We start from the raw sequence: 10,899 nt of genomic DNA, 5'->3' as shown, positions 1-10,899 counted from the left end.
TTGCTGGTTTGTTGTGCAAGCATGAGGATCTAGGTTTGATTCCTAGACCTATATTAATAGATAGATAGATAGATAGATAGATAGATAGATAGATAGATAGATAGATATAGATAGATATAGATAGATAGATAGATAGATAGATACATACATACATACATACATACATACATACATACATACATAGATACATAGATACATACATAGATACATAGATGATACATAGATGCATAGATACATAGATACATAGATACATAGATACATAGATACATAGATATATAGATACATAGATAAAGCTGGGTGTGGTGGCATACACTGGTAATTCTAGCACTGGGGAAGAAGACACAAACACATTCTAAGGATCAATAACCAGCCAGCCTAGCCTAGGTGACAAGGTCCAGGTGAGTAAAAGACCCTGCCTCAAGCACACACACAAACACACACACACACACAACCACCGTCACCACCACCACCAACAGCAGCACAACAGCAACCAAAGAAGAATGTTGTATAGTTGCTGAGTAAGAATACTTAAGGTTGTCCTCTGGCCTTCACATTCTTGTGTGTGCATGTACACCCACACACTTAGGAACATCCACAGTCACACACACCTACAAAATTATAATAATAACAACATTTCACAGAGACAAGACTAGAACCGAGATCTCCACACTTGATTCCTCTGGGCTTTCTATAAGTATTCATGCATCATTCACTCTTGGTTTTAAAACATTTGTTTGTTGGCTTATCATCTATTTGTTTATTGTATGGGTGTGTGTGTGTGTGTGTGTGTGTGTGTGTGTGTGTGTGTGCACGCGCGCGCGTGCGTGCTCGCGCAAGCTTGAGGACATTTGTACCTGTTTTCTACAATACAGTGTACACATAGAAGTCAGATAATTTGACAGAGTAAGATTTCTATGACCATATGAGTCCTAGAGGTCAAACTCAAGTTGCTGAGCCACCTTGCTGGCCCCACCATCAATTTGAGCTCATCTTGCGTTTCCTTGTCTCCTCTATCCCCTTGAAGAACCCTAAAAGAAACTACAGACATGCCCAGATGTTCTTAACTATTAACGATGTCTAACTATTAATGAATCCCTTAGCTATTTTCTGTCTGTTAACACGATATCAACGTTGCACTGTAGAGTATTCTGCATGGAAATAGAACAGAAACTTACAAAATTATCTACTTCTGGAATAAGTCCATCCCCCAAGGGGAAAGAACAGAGAGGAGCCTGCAGCAGAACTGTGGAGTAGAAGGTGATCAGTGGTTCAGGTCAGGACCTGCCTCTCCAGTGTCCTCATCTCCCGGCTGAGAAACTTTTAACTAGAAGTACCTTTCCTCTTTCCTAGACTAATTTCTGAAAATAGCTCAGATGTTAGCATCCTACTACCTCCAAATTCTTAAATGGATGGCTCCAGAAAGAGAAGATGGAGACCTCCTGTGTTTAGAGAAGGGACTGTAGCTATTCCAAGGGAGAAAGGACAGAAAAGGAAGCTGGGGGCAGGCTAGGTGGGAAAGAGCTGCTGGTTAGAGTTTGGACAAGACAGTGGTCCCCTGCTGTGTGTTAACAGCCTGGTCTCTACAGTGGCACTATTGTGAGGTAGTGGGAACTCAAAGAGGGACCAACCTATAGGATATAAGGAGAGATCTATAGGTCACTGAGATATTCCCTCAAATAAGATAGTGGGAGCTCAGCCCCTTTCTTGAACTCTCTCTCTTTATTCCCTGGCAGACAGAGAATCAGTTTTACCCCAACATGTTCCTGCCATGATGTATTGCATATCAAAGCAAGACCAGCTGATCATAAACTAAGGTCTCTGGAATAGTGAGTCAAAGCAAACTTTTTCTCTCTATAAATTGATGATCTCAGGTACTTTGTTATAGCAACAGAAAGCTGACCAACATCCCTTCCTACTTATCTGAAAAAGACAAGAAAGACTCTCACAGGTTTGTTAAGATGGAGGTTGGAGTGAGATAAGTTTTAGTATGGGTGACAGTGGCTCTTTCTATGAAATACAACAGGACCTTCTGCCCCTCTGAGATTATCACCTGGTCCCTGTTAGAGTAGAAGCCACTTAGGCCTGCCATGGGCTCTAGGGAGCAAAGACCTTTAAAGGCTTGGGGACCAAAGATTCTGCATATGATCTGCCTCCCCCTCCCCCTCCCACCTCCAGCTCCCTTAAACCTAATACCACAATCCCTTACTGATATTAAAAACTGACAAGGAATTTTGCCACCGGCAGAAGCATTTTAATATTGAAAGGTTGTGAAATCTAATAAGAGATACAAGGAGGTTGATGGAGGTAGAGTTATTTGCCCCCCCTTTCGTGCTTCAATGGAACTAGGATTCAATAAGCAAATGTGACAGAATGTGTAATTTCCCCTTGATCCACCACGGCCAGGCATTTCCTGTTTAATAACCTCACACCAGCCTGTCTCCCCTTCCCCAAGCCTCCCCCTCCCAGAAAATCTCCCTCCTCCATCTTATCAGAATAACCCTTCATTTGAACGCAGCTCTGACTGGCACTTTGGTGGTACCTTATCACCGCTTGAAGACACAAAGGGAACAAGCTGAAATATTATTTTTCCCCTTTGTGGAAAGGTGTTAATGAGATCTTCCTGCTGTCTCCCGGCCTGAGCCCACGGGGGACCCACCCTGATACTAACCATTCTAGTCAAAGCCCAGCTTTAAAACCTGCTCATGAAAGATAGGGTTCCTGGCCCATACCCAACCTGCAGCCAAGGAGAGCTGAGACAGATTGCCTGGTGAAATTTTGCAAGTGGGAGGAGTCCCTGACTGGACTGTGTGGCTGGACTGAGTGTCCATGTCAGCAGCAATCAGAGCCACGTGTAACAATGACAACCTGTGTTCCTGTCTGTCACATCTTACTTCCTAGAGCAGGATCAGACAGTGAAGGGATCCTGAGAGTGCTCTGTGGCAACTACCAAGTGCAAGGTGTTTTTCCCCCTGTGGTCCTCTGCCCCAGCCAGCTGGGACCCCAGTCCAGAAGAGCTAAAGTGGGGACTCCTGGTGAGCTGTTCACCAGCAGAGACAAAGAGAAACCCCTCGGCCTATTTCAGATTTTTTTCTGGATTAGGACAGAGATTGTCAGTTCTCAGAATAAAGTCCTTTAGAAGCCTGAACACTGAAGGAAGAAACGTACTTTGTGTTGATCAACAATACTGGTGTTACTATGCATGGAGTATGGGCTTATCCTAATCCCAAAGCTCCAAATCCTTACCCTGTAATCCTAACTCCAAACCCAACTGTAACCCTAACCCTAACTGCAAGATGTTGTGCTGAGTCATTGCTAGATATTGTGCTAAGTCATCATAAGCATTTTGCTAAGTAGCTGTTGGCTGTTATTTTGCTGAGTCATCATAATTTTTCACAGTCATTCCTGGGAATTTTTGCAGAGAGTCATCATTATGGGTTGTTTTGTTTTTACCAATTCATCACTGGATATTTTTCTAGAATCATCACTGGGTGTTCTGTCAAGTCATCACTTGCCAATTATTTGGTGAGTATAGCGTGATTGTTGCCCAGTCATTGCTATATACTTTTGCTATGTCACCACTGAGCATTTTTGCTAGTCAACAAAGAGTATTTTACTTTGTCATTAGTGGCTGCTGCTGCTGAGTCATTGTTGGATGTTTTTGCTGTTTGCCACTGGGAATTTTTTTGCTGATGTGTTGTTAGGTATTTTGCTGAGTCACTGCAGTATTTTGCAGAATCATCATTAAGCATTTTCTGGACTCATCATTGGACATTGTGTCAACTTACCACTGTGTTTTCTACTGAGTCATCAGTGGACAGTATGGAATTTTTAGAAATCTATCTCAAGATATGACTAAGTATATTTATTTTGTCTCTATATGCATTCTTTTTATTGTTTGAATGATATCAAATTGGCATGTAAGTTGAGTCACAGCACAGAAATCAAAACTGTTAAGCTAAAGCCACTTGCTTTTAATCCATAATGTAATTAAAACTTTAAAACAGAAGGCATGTGAGTTCAGGGACTGAATTTATGTCATTAGACTTGATGGCAAGAACCTTTACCTGCTGAACCATTTCAAACACCTCTAAGACTTAAATTTTTGACAAATTGATAAATTTAAATTTGTTGGTTACAAATATTATCTGCATTATACCTTCTGTGTTCTATCTCTCCTCCCATCAGATCCCCAGCCCTCCATGGTCTTTTACTAGTTTCCTGGACTCTGTGGATATCCCAGTTTAAACACACATATCTAAAGATTCACTGTCATCCATGAATGAGAGAGAATACATGATGTTTGCTTTTCTGGGTCTGAGTTTCCTTACTCAGGATGAGAACTTCCAGTTCCATCTATTTACCTGCAAATTTCATAATTTCATTTTTCTTTACAACTAAATAATATTCCATTGTATACACTGAATATTCATGCATATTTTCATATAGGGAGAATAGAGAATAATAGAGCAAGAAGAATTAAGTGGAGATGGGAGGCAAGGTAGAAGAAAGAATATGGGGAGGGATACCTAACACTAAATACATATCAAAGAACTGCTATGGAGTCTTTCTCAAATACATACATATATACATATAAAGAATTTAAATGAGAGGATAATGTCCCCCTTAGACATTATAGGCTATTAAATAAAAAACTCAGTACCAGGAATTACCTCTTTGGGAGTTGTTGGTCAATGAGGTCTCATACACATACAAACATTACAGGCTAGCACTATTGCTCTTGGTTACCTCCAGAACTTCATGGTAAGACCCTCTGCTGAAAATACCCTGAGCTGTAGAATATGGAGAAATCAAGTTGGTATCAACGTAGAAGCTTCATCCCTACTGGTTAGCTTTTGCAGAACCGGAGGTTGCTATGCATGCTACTGGAGGGGAAAAAAATAACCATTACTCTTATTCATCTCTTCTTCATATGTGAATCCTGCAAGCTTGTGGTGGTTTGAGTGCAAATTGCCCCCATAGGCTCGTATATTTGAATGCTTTGTCCCCAGTTAATGGAACTGTTACAAGGATTAGGGCGTTTAACCTTGTTGGAGGAAGTGAGGTTTTGTGGATGAGGTGTGTCATTGACTTATTATCCTAAGCGTGAATCTACAGAGTTTTAAACTACCAACATTTTAAGAAAGGAATAAAGAAACTTTCACTCGAGCATTCTATAAATATCTTTTAATATCTTGTTCAAAGATTCCAAGTCGCTATAACAGATAACAGTTATAGATCATAAAGGTCTTTATGCTCATCTACTCAATTACAGAGCACACAGTAATACTGACACACAAGACATTTTTTTCCCGGCATACTCACCCTGCAAAGGAATTACTATGCCATTACCCTTATTTCATCTATTATCAAAGGAAACAGAGAAGTAGCCAGTGATTCGCTCTATGGCTATGTATACAGGTGCTTGACCCATGACCTTTGGTTCCAAACCCTGAGCTCTTCACAGAGCCAGGAAACACCAGCAGAAACCACAAATATTCCAGGACTTATACCTGCACTAAAAGAGACCAGAAGCTGTCTGGGTAGCAAGACAGCCACTTCTCTGAAGGAATCTGAGCAAGGAGGGAAGAGAGGTAGATGGTTGGTGAGAAGAAGGTGGGCTGGAAAAAGTTGGGGAGAGGGTGTGTGGTTAGGGTATGAGGCTCCAAATCAATGGCTAATGAGAAGGAGTTAATAAGTGGAAAGACTAGAGATGCTGTGGTGAAGCCCCAGCATGGGTGATGGAGAAGCTAAAGCGGGAACATGGAAGGACCACTCAGTGGGGGAAAAGAACACTGGGTCCCTACAGTATGTGCTCTGTAATTGAATAGATGAGCATAAACATCTTTATGATTTATAACTGTCATTTCCTATAGAGACTTAGAACCTTTGAGCAAGATACTAAAAGAGGGAGGTCGAGGAAGGATCTGGATAACAATCACTCAAAAACAAAGACCTGAGAGGTGGATCCCTCCTACCACTGGCCCCACTTCTCTTCTTCACTTATTCTCAAGGACATTTCCATGGCTAGCCTGCAACTAGCATTTACAGATTCAGCCAGTTCTTCCTTCTATCTATCCTGGAAGGATGGCATGCATCCAAGTCCCTACCAGCTTCTCCCTGTCTGCCTGGGTCCTGGTCAATCCACAGGGACAAAGAGTCATAACATGTTATAGGAGGTGACAGCTTACAGGCCTTTTGAGGAGGTAACATTTAAACACCAAGCTTTAAAAGAGTGACTGTGATCTTTCTAGGGAAGACAGAATAAACTGTGTAAGGCTGAAAGAACGTGTTGGAGAAACTGGCTGTGATGTGTAATTTTATTGTCTATTTGACTAGGTCTAGAACCACCATGGATATATACCTCTGGGTATATCTATGAGAATATTTCCAAAGCGGTTTACCTGAGGAGGAAAGCTGGTTGGTAGCATTCCTTCTGGCCTGGGATCCAGGAGTGAATAGATAGGAGTAAGTTAGCTGAGCACTAACATCCATCCTCTGCTTCCTGACTATAGTGCAATGTGACCAGCTGCTTCATATTCTTGCCACCACGATTGCCTGCCATAATGGATTATACCCTCCAACTGTCAGCTAAGATAGACCCTTCTTAGGCTTTGAAAGTTGCCAAGCACCATGTCAGTCTTTTGGTTCTATAGCAGAGAAAACAATCATGCGGGTGCAAGATTCTAAGGCGTGGTTCTAATGATCCAGTCAGGGTGGGCAAACTCCTCCTGAAGAGGACCAGATAGCACATATTGTAGCTTTTGTAAGCCATACCGTCTGTGACAAGTACAAAATGAATGGATCCTTCTGGGCTCCAGTAAAACTTTATTTATAAAACAAGATAGCAGTCTGAATTTGTCCTGACTACTGCAGCTTGTTAGGAGTGGGTCAGCCCAGGACAGATGGACAGAGCAGATGTAGATGACATGACCTGCTTTAGTGGCATGCCCTAAAAACACAGCAGAACCGTTAGAGGGGCAGAGAAAGGCATCGAAGAAAGGACAGAGAGGCTGGACATGATGGGGCAACACTCCTAATCCCAGCACTCGGGAGGTTGAGACAGGCAATTTGAGGCCAGTCTGGTCGACATGGTGAGTTTCAGATCATTCAGAGCTACACAGTGAGGCCCCATCCTAAAGCCACAAAAGCAAAAGCAGATGCCAGCAAGTCTGAGGGTAATGGGAGCACACGTGGTCCAGCCATGGCGCTGGTCAAGGGCTCGTCCCTACCTCCCAGAAAAACTCAGGATCTTCCCAAATCCCACCTGCATGGTACATTTTCCTCCTGACTTCATAGGTTAAGACACTAAGCCGCCCACTAAGTGAGTTGATGCCACACAAAAGGAGGACAGCTAAGCACACTAAGGGCGTTTCTTCTGCTCCAGAGACCAGCAGTGTGGAGCAAACAGGAAGCCCTCGTCTCCTGCCAGTTTCCTCACTGAAACAGACAGAGGAGCCTTTCTCATATCTGCAGACAAAGCACTTCAAGAAGCTGCAGAGGGAATGAATCCATCTTTAAGTCACACTACAGCCCCCTCACTAAAGCAGGGAAAGGAATGCTACTGTGCAAGGCCATGCATACTAACTTCAAGGGTCACACCTTGCACTCCTTTGTGAAGGTGTAACGCAAATTATCAGGAGCAGACTCTACTAAGAAAGGCTTCTTGTCACGGGGCAATTTTTTAAAAAAGATTTATTTCTTTATTTTAGTAAGTACACTGTTGCTGTCTTCAGATACTCCAGAAGAGGGGAGTCAGATCTCATCATGGATGGTTGTGAGCCTCCATGTGGTTGCTGGGATTTGAACTCAGGACCTTCGGAAGAGCAGTCAGTGCTCTTAACTGCTGAGCCATCTATCCAGCCTTTTTTAAAAAAAGATTTATTTATTCATTTAATGCATATGAATACACTGTTGCTGTCTTCAGACACACTAGAAGAGAGTACTATATCCCACTATTGATGGTTGTGAACCACCATGTGGTTGCTGGAAATTGAACTCAGGACCTCTGGAAGAGCAGTTAGTGTTTTAACCCCTGAGACATGTCTCCAACTCACACATTGGGCAAATTTTGATAGCGCTCTCTCTCTCTCTCTCTCTCTCTCTCTCTCTCTCTCTCTCTCTCTCTCTCTCTCTCTCTCTTTCTCTCTCTCTCCCTCCCTCCCTCCCTCTCAGAACCTCAATTACCTATTAGAAGTGATATGTACCTCTAGATTTTCAAAATGATGTCATGATAGACAGTATTTCTTTTTAAATTTTATTTTCCTTTTTAAATTAATTTTATTTTTAATTATGGCTGTTTTGCCTGGTTGTATGTCTGTGCACAATGTGCACACATGGTGCCCAGGGAGGCCAGGAGATGGTGTTAGATCCCCCTGGAACTGGACTTGCAGACAGTTGCAAGCTGCAATATAGGTGCTGGGGATTGAACCCTGGTCCTCTGGAAGAACAGCCAGCACTTTCAACCAGTGAGCCATCTCTGTACAAGCCCAGACACTTGGGAGGCTGAGGCAGGAAGTGGGAAGATCATGAGTTTTATACATGGTGAGCCTGAGGTAATGCTAGGCTAGAGACGTGTCTAAAACATCACTATGAATTTCCCATAGAAAGGTGGCATAATGTGGGTGAGCCAGTACCATAACAAATGTCCCAGCAATGGCATCAAGATTGTCATTATGAATCAAGGTGACCTGAGGTATCCTTGAGACCCTGATGTAGCTATAAAGACTGTAACTAAATCAGTAGCTCAAAATAATGTTGTGTAAACCAACAACATGACTGCCTCATGGTATCATGAAGGTGAGGGGTTTTATTGTAGATGAGAGAGAGATCAGCCAGAGGTATCTGGAAGGGTTCAGAGCAGAGAGCAGTTTGTACAAATGTCACTCTCACAAAACTATCTTCCTTTTCAAGGTCTCCCATGAAGTTACCACATTTATGCAAACTCATCCCTTCTTCTACGTCTCAGGCAGCAGCACCCAGAAAAGCCAGCTGTGAGCTCATCCAGTCATTCTGGTTCACTTGGTGCTGTGGAGAGAGCAGCAGGAGCAAGCCCTAGAGTCAGCCTGGGGTTGCTTTCAGCCTGGGCTGTGCTGTTGATTAGCTGAGGGCTTTGGACATGCTGTTTAACCTCTGATAATATATGCAAAGCCTTTAACATCGTGTTCAGCAAGTCGGAAGTGTGTTCACAGTCAGCATTATTATCAGCTCATCGGGGAGAGCGGAGCACCAGGCCCTGCGCACACCAAGGCACCAGGTTTTATTTTGATGGTAATATCAGCTTTCTTTTAACGAGCGCTTTAATCACTATAAGCATGCTCGACTAGCTCCTTCGTGTACTTTAATCCTTGCAAGTCTTTGGGAGTACTTATTACCCCCATTTTAAAGATGACGAAATTGAGGTTTGTGAAGATTAAGACATTTGCTCGCTGTCATGTAGCTCCATGCAGGAGAACTAAGACCAAGTCCTGTTTGAGGATGAAGCCTGGGTTCGTGACATTAAATCACCGCTCCTCCCTGGATTGCGAGAGCATCTGGCACCTCCAAGATGATTCTTCTCCCAGGGAGAAGAACAGAAAAGGGTCAGGGGACTGGCTTGTCTCCTTCACCATTGTAGTTCCCACTATACACACTTCACACAGTAAATGGGCATTTTGGTTTAGGGTTCAGTCAGCTGTAAACTGGCTTAAGCAATGGTTTGCCCAAATGCCTGGACTGTGTGTCTCAATGCTCACGCCTCACTCCGCTAAAAACCAAGTAAATCCCCGTCTCAGGGACTGTAGCTAAAGCATCTATTCCTTTCTATCTCCCTAGGGGACAATAATGCATACCAGGGTCGTGTGCACTGGGTTAGGGTAAACCAGCAAGGCAGTGCTAAATAACACTTGCAGAAGATGCTTCTGGCCTAACTACCCTTAGGTTTGAGGCTTGTTTACTATGGGCAGGCCCATTCCCACTAAGAACACCAAACTGTCAATTATTCTCAGATGGGTGTACTGGAAGGAAGCTTAGGTTCATGACTATGGCTGTGCCTCTTCCTAAAAGAAAGATACAGTTACAGAAGCCTGGGATGGCCCCACTCACCTCCTCCCCATTATCAGGCCTGGGAATCAGCCTTTTTAATACAGACAATACCTTTGAATCTGGACTATTCTCAAAATGAATAAGGCATTGCCTGGGATATAATGAGTCAAATAAAATTTTATAGGTCTCTATGGGAAGGCTGACTGGCGGGGACATGGAGGGCAGCTAGAAAGGCTGGAGGATAGGAGGGGAGGGGCGGGGGAGGGCAGATGGATATTGGCTGTGGGAGGAGGGGGGAGCTTTCCCCCGGGGCAGATAGTATGGCTAATGGTATGGCTGAAGTAGAATCCTCAAGAAGCTGGCAATCAACAGAATTAGCATACAAACGGCCTCCTCCAGCCATCAGCCCTGGCAGCTAGCACCCGGGAGGGGCAGCAAGCTCTTACCTCTGCACTTATCCATGCCAGAGCTCTTGGGAGGCCAGAGTGGAAGCCACCACTGTCTGGGGTGAGTCTGGTTTTGGGCTTCAGAAGTCCTCATCAAGAAGGCCAGGGACTGAGGACAGAGTTTGACAAGGTGCGACTAGGAAGCCAAGTCATGCATAAGTGCCACATTGGTGCCCAGGGAAGGGTAAAATGCCAGCCCCTCTTTTGAGAGCCTCCAGGTTGCTGAGCCTGCCAGGAACTCTCAGGATAGACTGCTTTCAGAAAGTAGGCAAAGAAAGCCACGCCCAAAGGGAAGTGCTGGGATGCGATTACCTGTGGTAATCACCTCAAACAGCAAGTGACCCAGAGGGACATAAGGTTCCCTCAGCCTCACTGGACATTGGTCAGGCTCCTTCCTGCCTTATACCCTGACCTCCCGTTGCCTCTGGAGTAT

Source organism: Mus musculus, chromosome 6 (assembly GCF_000001635.26).
Source record: "Mus musculus strain C57BL/6J chromosome 6, GRCm38.p6 C57BL/6J".
Lineage (NCBI taxonomy): Eukaryota > Metazoa > Chordata > Mammalia > Rodentia > Muridae > Mus > Mus musculus.
The sequence above is the reverse complement of the archived record's forward strand: the minus strand, read 5'-3'. Positions refer to the sequence as shown.